Source organism: Lissotriton vulgaris, chromosome 3_2, assembly GCF_964263255.1.
Source record: "Lissotriton vulgaris chromosome 3_2, aLisVul1.2, whole genome shotgun sequence".
NCBI classification, from domain to species: domain Eukaryota; kingdom Metazoa; phylum Chordata; class Amphibia; order Caudata; family Salamandridae; genus Lissotriton; species Lissotriton vulgaris.
In genome coordinates this window covers 327,525,750-327,548,117 of record NC_141690.1, presented here as the reverse complement: position 1 = coordinate 327,548,117, position 22,368 = coordinate 327,525,750, and the positions used below count along the sequence as shown (strand labels likewise).

The 22,368-nt window shown below is 49.5% G+C and overlaps 1 pseudogene; it reads right to left on the bottom strand.

Moving 5' to 3' along the window:
- Positions 1-22,277: 22,277 nt before the first annotated feature.
- Positions 22,278-22,368, bottom strand: part of LOC147725780 (28S ribosomal RNA) — a 9,530-nt pseudogene continuing 9,439 nt past the window's right edge.

Sequence of the window (22,368 nt, the reverse complement as noted above, 5' to 3'; positions counted from 1 at the left end):
GCTTGAAAACAGTGGCAAAGTGAGTATGGGACCCATTTCTGCGCATACCCTGCCACCTTAGGGCGAACAAATCAAACACAAGGAGATGATGGACAGAGCGCTGAAACATTTCTGACACTCACCCCCAGTCCCATATCTGGGTTGAATACATCATCGTTCTTTAGCTTACTTCGCTACCCCAGTTCAGACCCAGCCATATGCAAATCAGTCTTGACCCTGTGCCTCATAGGAATAGTCCAGCCCGAACTGCCAACCCAGGTCTTCATTGGACTGGAAGCAACCATCCTGGCACCAGTTTCGGGGTATCACCCCTCATTAGCCAGGCTAACTAGAATCCAGTGGCAAAGTGGGCAAGGGACCAACTTCTGGGCATACCCGTCCAACTTAGGGCAAACGAAGAAAGCACAAGGAGATGATGGACGGAAATGGAAGGAAATGAGTGTGGAGCTGCGCCAAGTTTGGCAGCACCATGCTTTAACATTTCTAAAACGCAGGGCTGCAATATGTTTACAACAATATGGCGCACTCCTGTATTTTCCCTAGCCTTGCAGATAAAATTATCTGCTATAGTGCAAGGGTACCTGCGTTGCAGGGAATGATCGTTTTTGTGCACGAAGGTGTCCCTTTCTGCACATCAACAATAAATTAAATGACAATAAGAACTTCTTGTTAGAACATACTAACTTGGTCCAGTTGTGCAAGCTCACACCGGCATCCACAATTCTAGATATGGGGGTACCACAGGGCTCAATCTTGAGCCCCACTCTTTTTAATGTATATGTGGCCCACCTGGCAAGACTCATAAGATCTTATGTGTTTGAAACCATCTCTTTCGCCAATGTCACACAACTGGTCATCACTATGGATCATGAGCCTACTTTGACCAAAGCGAGATTTAAAAAATGCCTATTGACAGTAGCCACATGGATGTCCAACAACTGTCTCCAAGTGGACATGACCAAAATAGAGATCCTTCTATTTGGGAAGGCACATGCAGCCTGGTCAGCCGACTGGTGACCATCGGAGCTTGGCCCTCTACCTATTCCCAACAAATATGCAAGGAATCTAGGAGTATTGGTTGAAGACAAGCTCACCATGAGTGAGCATGTCAAAACAGTCACTGGAACCTGTTTTTGCCTCATGCGTGCACTTAAAATGGTATTTCAATGGACTCCTCTTCATGCCAGGAAGACTCTGGTACAAGCACTGATAATGAGCCGCCTGGACTACGGCAATGGCCTTGTGGTGGGTAGTACTGGAAGCCTCCTATCCAGGTTCCAGGTGGTGCAGAACTCTGCTGCTCGCCTGATCCTGAACTTCCCCCCCGTTCCCCACTGGAGCCCTCTCTCCACTTCATTCACTGGTTCCCGATTAAAAAGCGTAAGACCTGCTTAGGAGGTGTCCACTCTACCTTAGGCAGAAATTGCGGCCATACATCACAGCACGTCAGCTTAGATCATGTGATCTATTGCCTCTATGCCCCATATGCATTAGAACGACTAGGTTCGGGAGCCCCTCCTTCTCATTCCTGGCCCCCCATCACTGGAACTAGCTACCTTTATCTATTCGAGCATGCTTTGACTTCACCGTATTCAAAAAAACTTTTGAATACATGGCTATTCACTCAGTAAGCTCTCACTCAAAGGCTACTCCCACAATGCAAAAGCGCCTAGAGATCCCTTCAAGGATGATTCATGAGCCCAACAAGAAGAATAAATAAATAAATAATGCTGATTTGTTACATGTATGTGTGCTGTAGAAGTAGCAAATCGCCATTATTTAATGATTGTTTATGTGCAGCAAGGAGCACCTTCCTGCACGTAAACAATCATTATTGGCATTTTGCTCTTTCTATATGTGCTGCAGATTGCAGCACGCATAGAAAAGGGAAAACGAGGAGAAATAAAAGTATTTCTCTTCGTTGTGCCATTCTAACACCTGCTATTACATGGCATCAGTTTTTGAAGCTGCTTCAGATTTGCACATCCTTGTTAATCTGAGACAGTGTCAAAATGCAATAGGTTTTGTTGTGGAACACTACACCAACAGCCATTGCACGCCCCTTTCCCGCAAAGTGTTGCGTGTAAAGGAGCCATATTCACGAGGTGGTGTTAACTCCTTCGACGCTCATGACGAGCTGAGCTCGTCATGAGCCACTGCGCTCCGGTGCTCATGATGAGCTCAGCTCGTCATGGCCCGCGGAACGCTCATGTGCTGTGCTGGGCGTTCCACGGGAGTCAATACACCTGTGACGAGCTGAGCTCGTCATGAGCACAGGAGCACTGTAGTTCATGACGAGCTCAGCTCGTCATGAGCATGGGGGTGCTGTGCGCGCCCCCCCAAGCACAACGTGGTAATAACCCCCGCAGCGAAGGGGTTAAGCCGCTGCTTCGTAAATATGGAGAGTGGGTGTGGCGTAACAGCCAGAGCTGCCGACTTTGGATGTGGGCAACAAGGTTCGAGGCTCAGCGTGGGCTCAGCATTCTGTGATCCTGAGAAAATCATTTAATCTATGAATGAATGTGCTTATGTAACGTGCTCCAACCCCTTTAGGTCAAGTTTGAGCTACATAAAAAAACGCAAAAAAAATGCAGAATGGCGTCGTGCCACCGGAATGTTGCTAAAAGTGGTGCTATCCTTTTGTAAGTGTACCCCAGAATCTTTCTTAGTTGGGAATTACCCTCTTACTTAAATGTACCTACAGAGCGGACTTTTTCAGTGGAATATAGCTGTATCTCTTGATCTCATCTCCAAAACTGAGCAGCCACTCAGTGGCACACTGCTTTTCTCTTCATTATTAATGCACCTATTTATTTTAGTGTTTTATAGCATGATGCTAACTTGATTCCAACACTGGTTTTGGGACGGCATGATCCGCAACGGTTTCTCTGAATATGTGAGAAACATGGAATTGCCACTTTACAATATGATAACTTAATGGGAAGTGAAACTAAATTGGTGATCTTTTATAAGTTGGTATAGCCTGCCATCTAGCGGCTTTCATGGGCACTTCGTGTAACGCTTTTATGTTTTCCTCATAGCTCTCTATTATCACCTTCTTTCATAATGCACACAAACGAGTTCTGGGAAAGAATAGTGTGATTAAATGTTACAGTATGTTTAGACACTGAAAACTTGATTTGAGGAATCTTATTGGATATAATCCTGCTTTACGATACTCACAAATAAATAATCCTGTTGCATTCAGGTTAATCTTTCTTGTGCCAGACTGTGTTATTCTCGTAGATGTCAGGCATTCTGTCAGATCAATCAATTATTAGGAACAAGATCAAGATTACTTCGATGATAAAATTACATCCATCCAAAAAAACTTTTCCCCTCCCCCTCCCACTCCAACACAAAACTCCCCTGAGCCAGACAAATCATGCCCGGCCGACTATAGTCTCAAAAATTTCACTCCGGTCTCCCTGGCCCAGACAAGAGAAGCGATCCTCTCTTGCAAATCTGGCTCCCCCTCGGATCCCTGTCCACCCAAGATTCTCCACCTTATCATCAATGAAGTTAACCCCATCATCAACGAAGTAATCAACCTATCCCTCAGTTCTGGCTCTGTTCCACTCTCATGGAAAAAAGGCGTGGTCAAGCCACTGATGAAAAAGGCGAACAAATCCCCTACGGACTTGACCAACCTCCGCCCCATCACCCTACTACCCGCTCTGGGTAAAATAACAGAACAGCTAGTCCACAAAGAGCTCAAGACCTTTCTGGATTCCCACAACTTACTCCATCCCCAGCAATCCGGGTTCCGGTCCAAACACTCAACGGAAACCGCCCTAATCGAACTGACCGACACCATCAAAACCTTACAAGACCAAAGGAAGAAGGCGATTTTGATCCTTCTTGATCTCACGGCAGCTTTCGATACCATTTCCCACTCCATCCTGATCAACAGACTCATTGACATCGGCATCTCCAACTCATCCCTTTCATGGATCAGATCTTTTCTCAGTGATAGGTCCCAAACCGTCACCCTTGGTTCCTTCCGATCCAGTGAGAAAAAGGTGTCTTCCAGTGTCCCTCAGGGGTCCATCCTAAGCCCCCTCCTCTTCAACATTTATCTCATTCCTCTTCTCACCCTGATAGAATCTTTCTGTATAACCGTAACGTCCTATGCGGATGATACCCAGCTCATCATCCCCCTTGACGACAATTCTAACAAGGCAGAGCTCAATCTTAAACACTGCCTAACGGCAGTTTTCCAATGGATGGACGCTAACCACCTCCGCTGCAACTCAAATAAAACCGAGATCCTCCCCATTGGAAAGAATGCCTCTTTCTGCCCTGCCTTGTGGTGGCCTGACAACTCTGCAGCTCCCCCCCAGACGGTCACCTCTGCCAGAAACCTCGGAGTCCTTTTTGATTCTGACCTCTCATTCGACCTTCATGTCACGTCCGTAGCAGGAAAATGCTTCGGCATAATCAAATCCTTGCGTAAATTCTTTGATTTTCTCCCCCTCGACTCCAGAAAGACCGTTGCAGTGGCCCTCATCCTCTCGCGAGTGGACTACTGTAACGGCCTTCTGGCAGGGACCAAGAATTCCACTCTTTCAAAACTTCAAAGTGTCCTACACACCGCCGCCCGCCTTGTTCTAAAACTTCCACGTAAATCTTCCATTTCTGCAGCTATGAAATCCCTACATTGGCTCCCCCTGCACAAGAGAATACTCTTTAAGATTCTCACCGTCGCCTTCCGAGCATTTAACAAATCAGGTCCCTCCTATCTCTCCAGACGCTTCCCTCGCTACAACCCTAGTCGCTCCCTCCGATCCTCACAAGAAAACTTCATGACCTCTACCAAATTCAATCTGAAATCTAAAGGCGGTAAAACCCTTAGCACCCTGGCTATTAGAGCCTGGAACAGCATGCCAAGGCATCTCAGACTCCAGAAGCTTGAGAAACCTTTTAGGAAACTCCTCAAAACTTGGATTTTTAACCTTTCCGATGACTGGACCAAGGCTTCAATCTAGTTCCCCCCATCCCACTCTGTGATCTGATATCAAGGACTTATAGCGCCATGATGCTCCTTCCGGAGCGAACGCTGCGCTTTATAAATACCCCTCCAAATATCCAAATATCCAAACAATTTAGCACCATCAACGGTGAGGTTGCATGTTTTTCTTACTTACTAGGATGATTGTATGACATAGCCACGTGTGCCTTTAGAATGTACGCATTTACCATGCGCCTTTTAGCATAATTAAAAATACCTTTACCACGCAAACCATTACACCACATAGATTTACTATGCAATTTTTAAATACAAAAATAAATGTTCTCTGTACTGTTTATTTTAAAAAATTTCTAATAAAATCTTTTGAAATAAAAACAAAAACAAAAACATAGACCTCATTTATGAGAAGTATTGCATCGCTGGGGTAAAACAGCACTTTTCAGTGCGCCCTCCTTTCCAAACCATGGCTGTGCCATATTAACTGGACTGCACTCCATGTCACAAGGATTGAAAGATACCTCAGGAATCCTGACATATCTATAGGCACAAATATGGTGCATTGCCGGAATGTGTCTGGAAACACATGCAACTCCAGCAACGTGCCTTTTCACAAGCGGCAAGCAGCCCCATTTAAAAAGGCCTGTGTCACCTCATGCCTACTTCAAGCAAGCGTAAGGATTTGACGCAGTAAGGCAGAAGGGTCACATTGAAATCGGATAGATTTCACTGCAACACTTCTACGAGCCTTTTTTTTCGGGGTACGCCCACCCTGCATACATTATACCTGACTCAGGTATAATATTGTGCAGGGTTTTACAAAGTGACATATCTGACTAGATGCATCACATGCGGTGAGGTGCACGCTGCGGGAGCTCCGACCACTCGCTGCTTTTTAAAGCATTTACAGCGGAGCTGGGGGCTCGTCCACACTGCTCCACAGGGTGCTTATGTGGTGGAGAGTGAGATTGCAGCACGCAGAGAAAAGGGAAAAACGAGGAGAAATAAAAGTATTTCTTTTCGTTGTGCCATTCTAACACCTGCTATTACATGGCATCAGTTTTTGAAGCTGCTTCAGATTTGCACATCCTTGTTAATCAGAGACAGTGTCAAAATGCAATAGGTTTTGTTGTGGAACACTACACCAACAGCCATTGCACGCCCCTTTCCCGCAAAGTGTTGCGTGTAAAGGAGCCATATTCACGAGGTGGTGTTAACTCCTTCGACGCTCATGACGAGCTGAGCTCGTCATGAGCCACGGCGCTCCGGTGCTCATGATGAGCTCAGCTCGTCATGGCCCGCAGAACGCTCATGTGCTATGCTGGGCGTTCCACAGGAGTCAATACACCTGTGACGAGCTGAGCTCGTCATGAGCACAGGAGCACTGTAGTTCATGACGAGCTCAGCTCGTCATGAGCATGGGGGTGCTGTGCGTGCGCCCCCAAGCACAACGTGGTAATAACCCCCGCAGCGAAGGGGTTAAGCCGCTGCTTTGTAAATATGGAGAGTGGGTGTGGCACAACAGCCAGAGCTGCCGACTTTGGATGTGGGCAACAAGGTTCGAGGCTCAGCTTGGGCTCAGCATCCTGTGATCCTGAGAAAATCATTTAATCTATGAATGAATGTGCTTATGTAACGTGCTCCAACCCCTGTGGGTCAAGTTTGAGCTACATAAAAATAACGCAAAAAAAATGCAGAATGGCATAGTGCCACCAGAATGTTGCTAAAAGTGGTGCTATCCCTTTGTAAGTGTACCCCAGAATCTTTCTTAGTTGGGAATTACCCTCTTACTTAAATGTACCTGCAGAGCGGACTTTTTCAGTGAAATATAGCTGTATCTCTTGATCTCATCTCCAAAACTGAGCAGCCACTCAGTGGCACACTGCTTTTCTCTTCATTATTAATGCACCTATTTATTTTAGTGTTTTATAGCATGATGCTAACTTGATTCCAACACTGGTTTTGGGACGGCATGATCCGCAACGGTTTCTCTGAATATGTGAGAAACATGGAATTGCCACTTTACAATATGATAACTTAATGGAAAGTGAAACTAAATTGGTGATCTTTTATAAGTTGGTATAGCCTGCCATCTAGCGGCTTTCATGGGCACTTCGTGTAACGCTTTTATGTTTTCCTCATAGCTCTCTATTATCACCTTCTTTCATAATGCACACAATCGAGTTCTGGGAAAGAATAGTGTGATTAAATGTTACAGTATGTTTAGACACTGAAAACTTGATTTGAGGAATCTTATTGGATATAATCCAGCTTTACGATACTCACAAATAAATAATCCTGTTGCATTCAGGTTAATCTTTCTTGTGCCAGACTGTGTTATTCTCGTAGATGTCAGGCATTCTGTCAGATCAATCAATTATTAGGAACAATTTAGCACTATCAACGGTGAGGTTGCATGTTTTCCTTACTTACTAGGATGATTGTATGACATAGCCACGTGTGCCTTTAGAATGTACGCATTTACCATGCGCCTTTTAGCATAATTAAAAATACCTTTACCACGCAAACCATTACACCACATAGATTTACTATGCAATTTTTAAATACAAAAATAAATGTTCTCTGTACTGTTTATTTTAAAAAATTTCTAATAAAATCTTTTGAAATAAAAACAAAAACAAAAACATAGACCTCATTTATGAGAAGTATTGCATCGCTGGGGTAAAACAGCACTTTTCAGTGCGCCCTCCTTTCCAAACCATGGCTGTGCCATATTAACTGGACTGCACTCCATGTCACAAGGATTGAAAGATACCTCAGGAATCCTGACATATCTATCGGCACAAATATGGTGCATTGCCGGAATGCGTCTGGAAACACATGCAACTCCAGCAACGTGCCTTTTCACAAGCGGCAAGCGGCCCCATTTAAAAAGGCCTGTGTCACCTCATGCCTACTTCAAGCAAGCGTAAGGATTTGACTCAGTAAGGCAGAAGGGTCACATTGAAATCGGATAGATTTCACTGCAACACTTCTACGAGCCTTTTTTTTCGGGGGAACGCCCAACCTGCATACATTATACCTGACTCAGGTATAATATTGTGCAGGGGTTTACAAAGTGACATATCTGACTAGATGCATCACATGCGGTGAGGTGCACGCTGCGGGAGCTCCGACCACTCGCTGCTTTTTAAAGCATTTACAGCGGAGCTGGGGGCTCGTCCGCACTGCTCCACAGGGTGCTTATGTGGTGGAGAGTGAGATTGCAGCACGCAGAGAAAAGGGAAAAACGAGGAGAAATAAAAGTATTTCTTTTCGTTGTGCCATTCTAACACCTGCTATTACATGGCATCAGTTTTTGAAGCTGCTTCAGATTTGCACATCCTTGTTAATCAGAGACAGTGTCAAAATGCAATAGGTTTTGTTGTGGAACACTACACCAACAGCCATTGCACGCCCCTTTCCCGCAAAGTGTTGCGTGTAAAGGAGCCATATTCACGAGGTGGTGTTAACTCCTTCGACGCTCATGACGAGCTGAGCTCGTCATGAGCCACGGCGCTCCGGTGTTCATGATGAGCTCAGCTCGTCATGGCCCGCGGAACGCTCATGTGCTATGCTGGGCGTTCCACAGGAGTCAATACACCTGTGACGAGCTGAGCTCGTCATGAGCATAGGAGCACTGTAGTTCATGACGAGCTCAGCTCGTCATGAGCATGGGGGTGCTGTGCGCGCCCCCCCAAGCACAACGTGGTAATAACCCCCGCAGCGAAGGGGTTAAGCCGCTGCTTTGTAAATATGGAGAGTGGGTGTGGCGTAACAGCCAGAGCTGACGACTTTGGATGTGGGCAACAAGGTTCGAGGTTCAGCGTGGGCTCAGCATCCTGTGATCCTGAGAAAATCATTTAATCTATGAATGAATGTGCTTATGTAACGTGCTCCAACCCCTTTGGGTCAAGTTTGAGCTACAATAAAAAAACGCAAAAAAAATGCAGAATGGCATCGTGCCACCAGAATGTTGCTAAAAGTGGTGCTATCCCTTTGTAAGTGTACCCCAGAATCTTTCTTAGTTGGGAATTACCCTCTTACTTAAATGTACCTGCAGAGCGGACTTTTTCAGTGAAATATAGCTGTATCTCTTGATCTCATCTCTAAAACTGAGCAGCCACTCAGTAGCACACTGCTTTTCTCTTCATTATTAATGCACCTATTTATTTTAGTGTTTTATAGCATGATGCTAACTTGATTCCAACACTGGTTTTGGGACGGCATGATCCGCAACGGTTTCTCTGAATATGTGAGAAACATGGAATTGCCACTTTACAATATGATAACTTAATGGAAAGTGAAACTAAATTGGTGATCTTTTATAAGTTGGTATAGCCTGCCATCTAGCGGCTTTCATGGGCACTTCGTGTAACGCTTTTATGTTTTCCTCATAGCTCTCTATTATCACTTTCTTTCATAATGCACACAAACGAGTTCTGGGAAAGAATAGTGTGATTAAATGTTACAGTATGTTTAGACACTGAAAACTTGATTTGAGGAATCTTACTGGATATAATCCTGCTTTACGATACTCACAAATAAATAATCCTGTTGCATTCAGGTTAATCTTTCTTGTGCCAGACTGTGTTATTCTCGTAGATGTCAGGCATTCTGTCAGATCAATCAATTATTAGGAACAATTTAGCACCATCAACGGTGAGGTTGCATGTTTTCCTTACTTACTAGGATGATTGTATGACATAGCCACGTGTGCCTTTAGAATGTACGCATTTACCATGCGCCTTTTAGCATAATTAAAAATACCTTTCCCACGCAAACCATTACACCACATAGATTTACTATGCAATTTTTAAATACAAAAATAAATGTTCTCTGTACTGTTTATTTTAAAACATTTCTAATAAAATCTTTTGAAATAAAAACAAAAACAAAAACATAGACCTCATTTATGAGAAGTATTGCATCGCTGGGGTAAAACAGCACTTTTCAGTGCGCCCTCCTTTCCAATCCATGGCTGTGCCATATTAACTGGACTGCACTCCATGTCACAAGGATTGAAAGATACCTCAGGAATCCTGACATATCTTTCGGCACAAATATGGTGCATTGCCGGAATGTGTCTGGAAACACATGCAACTCCAGCAACGTGCCTTTTCACAAGCGGCAAGCAGCCCCATTTAAAAAGGCCTGTGTCACCTCATGCCTACTTCAAGCAAGCGTAAGGATTTGACGCAGTAAGGCAGAAGGGTCACATTGAAATCGGATAGATTTCACTGCAACACTTCTACGAGCCTTTTTTTTCGGGGGAACGCCCAACCTGCATACATTATACCTGACTCAGGTATAATATTGTGCAGGGGTTTACAAAGTGACATATCTGACTAGATGCATCACATGCGGTGAGGTGCACGCTGCGGGAGCTCCGACCACTCGCTGCTTTTTAAAGCATTTACAGCGGAGCTGGGGGCTCGTCCGCACTGCTCCACAGGGTGCTTATGTGGTGGAGAGTGAGATTGCAGCACGCAGAGAAAAGGGAAAAACGAGGAGAAATAAAAGTATTTCTTTTCGTTGTTCCATTCTAACACCTGCTATTACATGGCATCAGTTTTTGAAGCTGCTTCAGATTTGCACATCCTTGTTAATCAGAGACAGTGTCAAAATGCAATAGGTTTTGTTGTGGAACACTACACCAACAGCCATTGCACGCCCCTTTCACGCAAAGTGTTGCGTGTAAAGGAGCCATATTCACGAGGTGGTGTTAACTCCTTCGACGCTCATGACAAGCTGAGCTCGTCATGAGCCACGGCGCTCCGGTGCTCATGATGAGCTCAGCTCGTCATGGCCCGCGGAACGCTCATGTGCTATGCTTGCGTTCCACAGGAGTCAATACACCTGTGACGAGCTGAGCTCGTCATGAGCACAGGAGCACTGTAGTTCATGACGAGCTCAGCTCGTCATGAACAAGGGGGTGCTGTGCGCACCCCCTTCCCTCCCAAGCACAAAGTGGGAATAACCCCCGCAGTGAAGGGGTTAAGACGCTGCTTTGTAAATATGGAGAGTGGGTGTGGCATAACAGCCAGAGCTGCCGACTTTGGATGTAGGCAACAAGGTTCGAGGCTCAGCTTGGGCTCAGCATCCTGTGATCCTGAGAAAATCATTTAATCTATGAATGAATGTGCTTATGTAACGTGCTCCAACCCCTGTGGGTCAAGTTTGAGCTACATAAAAATAACGCAAAAAAAATGCAGAATGGCATAGTGCCACCAGAATGTTGCTAAAAGTGGTGCTATCCCTTTGTAAGTGTACCCCAGAATCTTTCTTAGTTGGGAATTACCCTCTTACTTAAATGTACCTGCAGAGCGGACTTTTTCAGTGAAATATAGCTGTATCTCTTGATCTCATCTCCAAAACTGAGCAGCCACTCAGTAGCACACTGCTTTTCTCTTCATTATTAATGCACCTATTTATTTTAGTGTTTTATAGCATGATGCTAACTTGATTCCAACACTGGTTTTGGGACGGCATGATCCGCAACGGTTTCTCTGAATATGTGAGAAACATGGAATTGCCACTTTACAATATGATAACTTAATGGGAAGTGAAACTAAATTGGTGATCTTTTATAAGTTGGTATAGCCTGCCATCTAGCGGCTTTCATGGGCACTTCGTGTAACGCTTTTATGTTTTCCTCATAGCTCTCCATTATCACCTTCTTTCATAATGCACACAATCGAGTTCTGGGAAAGAATAGTGTGATTAAATGTTACAGTATGTTTAGACACTGAAAACTTGATTTGAGGAATCTTATTGGATATAATCCTGCTTACGATACTCACAAATAAATAATCCTATTGCATTCAGTTTAATCTTTCTTGTGCCAGACTGTGTTATTCTCGTAGATGTCAGGCATTCTATCAGATCAATCAATTATTAGGAACAATTTAGCACTATCAACGGTGAGGTTGCATGTTTTCCTTACTTACTAGGATGATTGTATGACATAGCCACGTGTGCCTTTAGAATGTACGCATTTACCATGCGCCTTTTAGCATAATTAAAAATACCTTTACCACGCAAACCATTACACCACATAGATTTACTATGCAATTTTTAAATACAAAAAAATATGTTCTCTGTACTGTTTATTTAAAAAAATTCTAATAAAATCTTTTGAAAAAAAAAAAAAACACGGACCTCATTTATGAGAAGTATTGCATCGCTGGGGTAAAACAGCACTTTTCAGTGCGCCCTCCTTTCCAAACCATGGCTGTGCCATATTAACTGGACTGCACTCCATGTCACTTGGATTGAAAGATACCTCAGGAATTCTGACGTATCTATCGGCACAAATATGGCGCATTGCCGGAATGCGTCTAGAAACACATGCAACTCCAGCAACGTGCCTTTTCACAAGCGTCAAGCAGCCCCATTTAAAAAGGCCTGTGTCACCTCATGCCTACTTCAAGCAAGCGTAAGGATTTGACGCAGTAAGGCAGAAGGGTCACATTGAAATCGGATAGATTTCACTGCAACACTTCTATGAGCCTTTTTTCGGGGGAACGCCCACCCTGCTTACATTATACCTGACTCAGGTATAATATTGTGCAGGGGTTTACAAAGTGACATATCTGACTAGATGCATCACATGCGGTGAGGTGCACGCTGCGGGAGCTCCGACCACTCGCTGCTTTTTAAAGCATTTACAGCGGAGCTGGGGGCTCGTCGGCACTGCTCCACGGGGTGCTTATGTGGTGGAGAGTGAGAGGCACCTTCGGACGGAAGGAGAACTGCTAGGAAGCGGCGGCTGCGGTAGAGCGTCCCCTACACCTTGGCCTCCCGACCCGGACCGAGATGACCGCCATTTTGAGGTGCCCGGGCCTGGACCTTCTTAGTGGCTGAGGGGAGTTGTCCTGGGGCCCTGGGTCCGAACTATGGCGGAGTAGCTGGGGCACCTCCAGGGAGCAGACGACGTTCAGGACCAGTCTGATGCGGAAGTGTGGTTCTCTGGCCCTCCCTGGTTGTACCTGGGCCCCCATCTTAGCTGTTGAGCCCTGGACATCCTCCGGCGCTGTGCGCTACTGATCGCCTCTCCCAGCCAGGCGGACGAGTCACCAGAGCAGCAGAGCGGCTGGGAAACCCAAATTTGTGCGGAGGCGACTGGGATTGACCCAGCAGAGACCATGGGCTCCCTGCCCTCAGCGGCTGAAACCAGAGGCAGTCACCATCTTGTCTGTGGCAGTCTCCGGTCACCCAGTGCTGTGGGTGGCTGCTTTGACCTGCGGATCGCGTGCCCTGAGGGATGTTGGGGGCCCTGTGGGGGGCTTCCTGCGCTAACACCATAGCTGAATTGCAGGGCATTGAGATATGCCGGGCTGCTGTGACTGTCGTCCTGGGCCTCTCCCTCCCCCCTGGAACTGGTGTGAGGCGGGGAGCGGTTGACATGAGCCTCTGAGGCGGTGGCCCCATCCCACATTGGTTGGCAGGGCAGCAAGACGAAGCTGGGGTACATCTAGTGAACACAGACGCTTGGATGAGTTAGCGGCTGCTCTCATATTGGACCCCAACAGCACTGAAGCACAGCTCAGGTGAGGTGTAAGGGGTGGGTGCACTCTTTGCTGAATCGCCTTCCCACATCTCCCCACTTCGCCCCTGCACCTCGCTGACCCCAAGCAGCCCCACTGCATTGCGCCTGTTTGAGGCCTACCTCATCGGACTGCCCTCTAGGCAACTGGGAGCTAGATCGGGCCATATGACGGGGGGCCCTAGTAACTGGCCTCCCTACCACTGGTGGATCCTCACTGCATGCTGCGGGCCCTAGTAGCGAGGTTGGCCCCCACAGCCCCACCCGGGATGCCTGCAGGGTCCATGGCCTCTGTCCTTTTTCTTGCTGAGCCTCGAGGACAAGCACATCTAGGACAGAAAACCCTATGCTCAGCGCCATCTTCCGGACGCAGGTGTGAGGCTCACGAACATAGGTGCTCCATCCGGCCTAAACCCTGCTGGCTGACTCCCCTTTGGTATCACTTTGTTCACACTAAGATGGCAGGGTATGCCCAGATGTGGGTCCCTTGCTCACTTTGCCACTGGATTCATGCTAGCCTGGCTGATGACGGCTGATTAGCCAGAAACTGATCCCAGGATGCTTGGTTCCGGTCCAGGGAAGACATGGCTTGCAAGTTTGAGCTGGACTGTTCCCAAGAGGCACAGGGTCAGACTGATTTGCTTATGGCCGTGTCTGAACTGGGGTGATGGAGTGAGCTAAAGAATGATGATGGATTAAACCTAGATCAGTTGTCTGGTGGTGAGTGTTTGATTTGCTCCAACGCTCCGTCCATCATCGCCTTTGATATGACTCCTCTGCTTGGGCACTAAGAATCCCACGCAGCCTGCCCTGTCAGCATATCGATGACATGGCATACACCCACTGGTGACTGCTGGTGACCGTCGGCCTTTGGTGGGGCTGACTGTCCCCATGTGGGACCAGACTCCTGGGCGCAGCCTCCCGGCCTAACGGGCTTGTGGCTGGGCCGGAACTTGCACCTCTCCCTGCCCAGCGCATACCCCTCCCTGCTGGACTCCTGGAAAGCACACCTTCTGAGCAGGTGAGGAGTGAGGGCGGGAGTCTCCCTGTGTACTGAAAAAAGAGCCTATACTTAAGGCATCACCCGAGCCTTAAGGTCTCGGCTGACCCACGACTGGAACAAGGACATTGTGGCCCGGTTGGCCAATGTTGGTTATATACTCTTTGATTGTACATATCTGTTCTCTTTTTGCCCTTTCTTCCTACTTTTTCTATACCCTTCACTATGGCGGATGGGGAATCTCCTCCAGATGGTGCCCTCCCTTTGACAAGAGTGACAAGTCCCTGCATCTTCTCCCCACTACCCCACCTTGCTCTCTTCAGTGGCATGATAGACTACCCCACATTTTGACACAACCATGACTGCTGCAGGCCCCCTGAAGATCTTATCCCCTAACTTTAAGGCACTTAACTCCCCCAACAAATGACATCAAATATGATGCTACCTTTTACAACATAACCCAGACATCATCCTCCTTCAGGAGACTCGCCTTCTAAAAGATGATACTCCTCACATGGCCAATCCTAGATGCCCTCTTCAATTCTGGGCTACTGCGCCCTCTAAAACGGCTAGGGTGGCAATCCATTGCAGATCAGGCATAAGCCAAGGGGAATCTAGGGTCTTCCGTAGTCCGGATGCCCGCTTTATCAGGGCTGGGGTCCGGATTGGACAACGCCTCTTTACACTGTGTAATGTGTATGTGCCCAACCAGGCGCAAGACTCCTATTTACGGACGATCTTGAAGGAGCACGTACCACAGGATGACCCCTCGCTAATCACAGGGGGAGACTTCAACATGGCGAGGGACCCTAACATGGATCGCTGAGATTCCTCCTCACATGGGACGGGGCTACATCCTCGGCCCTCTGGAGGCAAATAACGGACCTTGGTTTACTGGACTCTAGGCGCTATCACTCCCCTGAGGCACGCGACTATTCGTATTACTCACACATACATCGCTCGTAGTTGCGCATAGCCTATATCTTTATCTCTCAAACCTTGGTCAGCGAAACAATCTCGGCATCCATGTCTGCCATCTCGATCTCCGATCACGCCCACCTCGAACTCCTCCCTCACTTGTCCCTCCCGTACCCCACGATGGTGTCTACCAGCGCATATTCTGCGGGACCCAGTGGATGTGGTGAGCATACGGACAGCTATCGACTCATACTTTGCGATCAATGACATTCCCGAAACTCCCGTCCCTGTAGTATGGGATGCATTCAAGGCCACGATCCGCAGCCATATCACATCTCTTGCAATTGCAAGGGTGCGTGAGGCCTGCCTCCTGGAAGATAACCTTTCCAAAGACATTAAGGATTTGGAGAGACAGGACCAGGAGCACCCCACACTTCGCAAGCAAACGCCACCTCTCTATTATCTTCGGGGGCAACTCCATTCTCTCTGAATCAACAAGGCTGAGAGAACCCTCTTAAAGTTGAAACAGCGACACTTTGAGAGGGGGGATAAGGTGGGTAAGGCATTGGCGAGACGCTTGCGAGCGAGTACTACAAAAGTACACATAGCCAACATCCAGACTGCTGATGGCGAGAGGGTCACCACAGAGCTGGCCAAATGCGAAGCCTTACATGCATATTACTCAGCCCTTTGCACCACGGACGAACCCTCCCTGGACCGGGTAAAAGATATCCTGGACAAATGCCCCTGGACCCCAATCAGTACCTACATGCCAAGCAGATGGAAGAGCCCCTCACACAAGAGGAGCTGGCAAGTGCGCCGAAGGACCTCCCCCTCAGGAAATCCCTGGGCCCGGATGGCCTCCCATTGGCATTCTATCGCCTGCTACTGCCGCAACTTCACCCCTACCTCCTAAGACTGTTCAACTCCTTTTCCGACAAGGAGGGGCCGTCATCCTCTATGGGAATGGCAGAAATAGCCCTCATCCTCAAACCGGGTAAAGACCCCACCCTGTGCTCCTCCTTCCGTCCCATAGCCCTCTTGAACACAGATCTTAAAATCTACACTAAAATACTAGCAAAGTGCCTCGACCCACACATGCCCGGACTTATAGAGCCGGACCAGGTCAGCTTTATCCGGAATCGCCAGGGAGCAGACAATGTGCGCAGAATTGCCCATCTAGTGGGGAAGGCACAACATAGGAACATCCCGCATGCCTTCTATTGCTTGATGCACAGAAGGCGTTTGATTGCGTTGACTAGACCTTCCTACGAGTTGTGCTGAACAAAATCGGACTAGGCCAGAACATGATAGCTAGAACCATAGCCCCCTACCTCTCTCTGCAGGCTCGGTGAGAGTCGATGGCCTACTCACAAACCCATCTCCATACGCAGGGGCACCTGGCAGGACTGCTCCCTGTCCCCTCTGTTGTTTGCCCTCGTGGTAGAACCTCTGGCCATGATGATTAGACAGGCTACGGAAATACATGGCATCCTCCTTGCAGGGAAGCAAAACAAAGTGGCGCTCTTTGCCGATGATCTTATCCTCATGCTATCTCATCCGCACGTCTCCCTTCCGATACTACACTCCTTGCTGCAATCCTTTGAGCTTGCCTCCAGTCTTAAAATCAACCATGAGAAGTCCTGGGCCCTGAACCTTATGGTCTCTGAGGAGGAGATACCTGCCTTGCAAGCCCTCGTCCCCTACCAGTGGGCCACTAGCTGGATTTGATATTTGGGGCTTCAGCTGATCCCCTCACTTGCAACATGGTCCCAAACGAATTGATGGGAGTGTAGCAGAACTGTCTTAGAAGACATGAGGGGTTGGAAATCCCTGCCCCTCTCCTGGCTGGGCCATCTGAATGCTATCAAAATGTCGGTGCTCCCAAAAATTCTGTACCTGTTCCAGTGCCTACCCACCCCCATCCCACAGCATCAAATCCAGAGCCTTGAGCGAGATATTACCGCCTTCATCTGGGGCGGGCGTAGACCACAATTCTCCAACAAAGTTCTTATGCTCCAGCAGGATAGAGGAGGACCAGCATGCCCAAACCTACTAGAATACTACTGGGCCTCCCAACCCTCGCATCTTTTCTGAGTGGATAGCGATTGAGAGTGAAAAGGTTTGGTTCCATATGGACAAGGCGGTAACCGGACAAACCATTTAGGGCCCTTCCTGGCTCCATCGGGCTGCATACTCCAGCAGCACTTATATTGCTGTGCCCACCAAGACGGTGCTGGACATCTGAAACAGTGTAGCTGTCTCCAAGGGGCTCACGACTAGGGGTGGGCAGAAAGCTCTGCTCTGACAGCGTAGTGGATGAAGCCAGCCACCCCTACTCCCCGGCCCAGTCCCTGCTTCTGAAAGCAGCCAGGCCGGGGAGAGCCTCCTCATGGCCACAGTGGACCCCAGTCCCCAGCGCCCGGACCCTCGGCTGGATTGCAGGAATGGGGGGTCCTGCACCCCGGGGCACGCCGGATGCAGCACGAGCCCCGGCCCGGTCCCAGCTTCCGAACTTTAGCCAGGCCGGGGAGAGCCTTCCCAGGGCCCGGCAGACCCCCGTCACCAGCGCCGGGACCCTCAGTTGGCTTACAAGAGGGGGGCTCCCGCAACCCGGGGCCCGCCGGACGCAGCACAAGCCCCAGGCCCTGTCCCAGCTTCCGAACCCTAGCCAGGCTGGGGAGAGCCTCCCAGGACCCCGATGGACCACCGTCCCCAGTGCCCAGACCCTCTGGTGGCTTGCAGGACGGGGGGCTCAAGCGCCCCGGGGCCCGCTGGATGGAGCACAAGCTCCGGGCCCGGTCCCAGCTTCCGAACCCTAGCCAGGCTGGGGAGAGCCTCCCAGGGCCCCAGTGGACACCCATCCCCAGTGCCAAGACCCTCTGGTGGCTTGCAGGACGAGGGGATCAAGTGCCCCGGGGCCCGCCGGATGAAGCACAAGCTCCGGGCCCGGTCCCAGCTTCTGAACCCTATCCAGGCCAGGGAGAGCCTCCCAGGGCCCCGGTGGACACCCGTCCCCAGTGCCCAGACCCTCTGGTGGCTTACAAGATGGGGGCTCCCGCACCCCGGGGCCCGCCAGACGCAGCACGAGCCCCAGGCCCAGTCCCATCTTCCGAACCCTAGCCAGGCTGGGGAGAGCCTCCCAGGGCCCCGGTAAACCCCCGTCCCCAGTGCCCAGACCCTCTGGTGGCTTGCAGGATGGGGGGTTCACGTACCCCGGGGCCTGCCGGAGGGAGCTCAAGCCCTGGGCCCGGTCCCAGCTTCCGAACCCTAGCCAGGCAGGGGAGAGCCTTCCCGGGCCCCGGTGGATCCCCGTCCCCAGTGCCCAGACTCTCTGATGGCTTGCAAGATGGGGGGCTCACGCACCCCGGTGCCTGGCGGACTGAGCTCAAGCCCCGGGCTGGTCCCAGCTTCCGAACCATAGCCAGGACAGTGAGAGCCACCCCGGGACCCGCTGGACCCCCGTCCCCAGTGCCTGGACCCTCTGATGACTTGCAGGAATGGGGGGTCACACACCCCGGGGCCTGCAGGACCGTGCTCGAGTCCCGGGCCCAGTCCCAGCTTCCGAGCCCTAGCTAAGCCAGAGAGGGCTGATGGAGCAAGGATTCGCACGTAAAGCGACTTGCTCACATTCAAGAACCTCGTTAACTGTAATCGTATTACCAATCACGTTTGTCTTTAATATCGCATTTTTACAGTACACGCGGGTGTCCCAGAGATGCTTGCCTATGTGTCTATTAATCCTAATGAGGCTTGCATACTACAGAATCGCTGCTTCGCAGAAATCCAGTCTGCGCATGCGTCGGTCATACCCATGTGATGTGACGCACTCGCAGTTCTGGAGGGATTTTTTCGCTCATGCGCATTATTGCTAAAATGGCCGCTTTGTCTTTAAACTCACTCTCTGCTTACAAATGCTGCTTTGCACAGCTGTCTATTTCTGGATAACCTCTAACCGCTAAAATTATTATAAAGTAAGGGATGCAGTGTAGCTTATCATGGTGTACAGTGTATTCATTTTTTCTGTGGTTCTAATTTGTTTTCGCTTACTTTTCATGTACCGTGTATCCTGGGGCCTGGGAGTGGGGAGCCTCTCCATCTTAGAAGTCTATGCGGACCCGATCACGTGACATGAGAACCGAGCCTTACATCAGTGGGACTCAGCCAGCTGGCTACCAAAGCTGAGATGCTCCTGGGAACCTGCCCCCTGACCCAGGGAGAAGAAGCTGAATTTCACCTGAAATCGTTACATTTGTTTCTTTCCACTGTGTGCTCTATTGTTCTCTTCTACACGTATGCCTGGGAACTGGAATGTAAGGGGTGGGTACTGAAATATGAATATTAAATATGGGAACCCAGAATTTTAGGTGGTGACAATAACCTAACCACCTCTCCTGACCAATCATAAGTTGGGGACCCTGTCACTTGCAACATTTGTGGGTGGTCTAGGGACCCGTAAAGGGTATAACTAGCCTAGTTTTAACTAGAGAAATTGTCTGACTTGTCCGAGTAGCTGACCTGTCACCGACCCTACGAACTCTATAGGTAATTGATACAGAGAGCTGCGGAGCACTTTGTCCGAAATTTCCACAAACTCCAAGGGGTGGAAATAGTCTTAAGTACTGACAGAGCACTTTGCTGGGAGATTCGAAAACCCAATCGGGGTTACTGGCGGATTCAGTGCAGAGAGGGAGTAGCGCAGGCGTTGCATCCAAAGCTGCAGGTGTTGGTCGTGCCCTTTGGTGAGCCCAGTCCTGACCCAAATCCTGAGGGGTATCCTGTCCTGACTTTCCGTGAGCTGTACCTGCTCGCCTACTGGCATCCTAAGTCCTTGAGGGTCCTTGTCCTCGCCTTTCCCAAACTGACCCGTGGCCAGGGTTAGTCCTCATTCCTGTCCTAGGTAATTATAATTTGTGGGTGTTCGTCATTCTATCCCCTTTCCTCCTACTCTTTTAATAAAGCCTCTATTCCCATGATGTTCTCTCTGTCATCTCAAATAGCGTATATGCAAACTGTTTATTGGTTATGTTCCATTTTTTCCCCCTACCTGTAGGACATTATTGAAACAGTTTTACTTAGTTGGTGTGATCTAAATTCCACTTATGTTTAGAATCTAGGTTCGAATTAGCAGTTAGTATCAGTTTGAATTACTTGTAAGACTTTGGCAAATCACTGACTAATAGGTTTTAAACTCACCTGTCCTAGTATAAATCTGAAACTGAATAGCATGTTCCCTGTTACCCTTACCCAGTAGTTTTCCCACTGGCACTTAATGGTGCTTGCCCTTATTCATAGCTACATCATAGTTGTAATTCTGATTATTGATGTTCTGATTTGTATAAGTATCATACTCTTGTCACTCTGAATTTATTTCTCGTTATATAAAACTTTTAAAACCCTCCAGGTGTCTGTGGTCAATATAATATGGTATATAGTATTATTGAATGAATAAAGTATTTAAGATTATCTTATCTCATGTCCACTGCTAGCTCCTGATTCATCAGGAAGGTAGGTGCCTGGGGTAAGTCAGGTACCATAGTAACAGTGTAAAGGGAAACACCCTGAATTACTGATGGTTGCGTGTAAACTCGCCCGAATCACAAAAATATTGTCATAAACACGTCATGGGCCCGAGTGCGTGAAATCTGTTAAATCTAAGGGTCGGGCGACCTGCGCGCTCTATCAGGGCCTCCCAGGACCCAGTGGACCCCTGTCCCCAGCGCCCGGACCCTCTGATGGCTTGCAGGACAGGGGGCTCACGTGCCCTGGGGCCTGCCGGACGGAGCTCAATCCCCGGGCCAGTCCCAGCTTCCAAACCCTAGCCAGGCCGGGGAGAGTCTCCCCGGCACACAGTGGACCCCCGTCCCCAGCACCCGGACCCTCTGATGGCTTACAGGACGGGGGCTCACGCACCTCAGGGCCTGCTGGACAGAGCTCAAACCACAGGCCCGGTCCCAGCTTCTGAACCATAGCCAGGCCAGGGAGAGCCTCCCCGGGCCTCGGTGGACTCCCGTCCTGAGCGCCGGTTCCCTCTGATGGCTTGCAGGATGGGGGCTTAGGCACCCTGGGGCCTGCTGGAAGGAGCTCAAGCACCGGGCCAGTCCCAGCTTCTGAACCCGAGCCAGGCCGGGAAGAGCCTCCCCGGGCCCCGGTGGACCCCTGTCCCCAGCACCCAGACCCTCGGCCGGAACCAAGGAGGGTTAAGCCCAGGCCACATCCTCTCCCCGACAGCCTGCCCGGGGAGCCCATTTTCCCTGACTATTAAGCCCCACATAGTGGGGGTTTATAGAATTTTGAGGAAGGGCAAAAATTGACGTTAGCTCAGCTGCCAGCCTGCAGGGCCATCTGGTCACCCAGCCCACAGGGCCATCTGGTCACCCAGCCCGCAGGGCCATCTGGTCATCCTGCCCGCAGGGCCATCTGGTGGCGCAGGTGACCAGATGGCCCAGGATGACCCAGCACCCAGATGGCCTGGGAGGGTGCCGTACCTAGTGCCCTTGCAGTCCGGGGATGGTGGTTGGGCGCACCGAGGCAGCCGCTCTGGAGGCTCCTTTCCCCGTGTGGCTGCTGCTCACCTTCCTGCCCTGCTTGCCCTGAAGCAGCTGGAAGGGGAGGCCATCTGGTCACCCTGCCGACCCGCAAGAAATGGTGGCCCCCGTCCCTGCACCCCGGTGGGGCAGGGACTGGAGGGGGAGGCCCCCATGCCGAAGGGCACGTGGTGGAGGTGGCCTCCCGCGGACCGGAGTTACCCCCTCCGCATCCCTCCCACTGGCCTGGCAGTAGAGGGACCCACCCCTGGGTGTGGTCGAGGGAGGCGTCTGCAGGCACCCACGCAAGGAGAGACAAAAGCTTGGCTCAGAGGAGGACTTTCAATAGATCGCAGCGAGGTAGCTGCTCTGCTACTTATGAAACCCTGACCCAGAATCAGGTCGT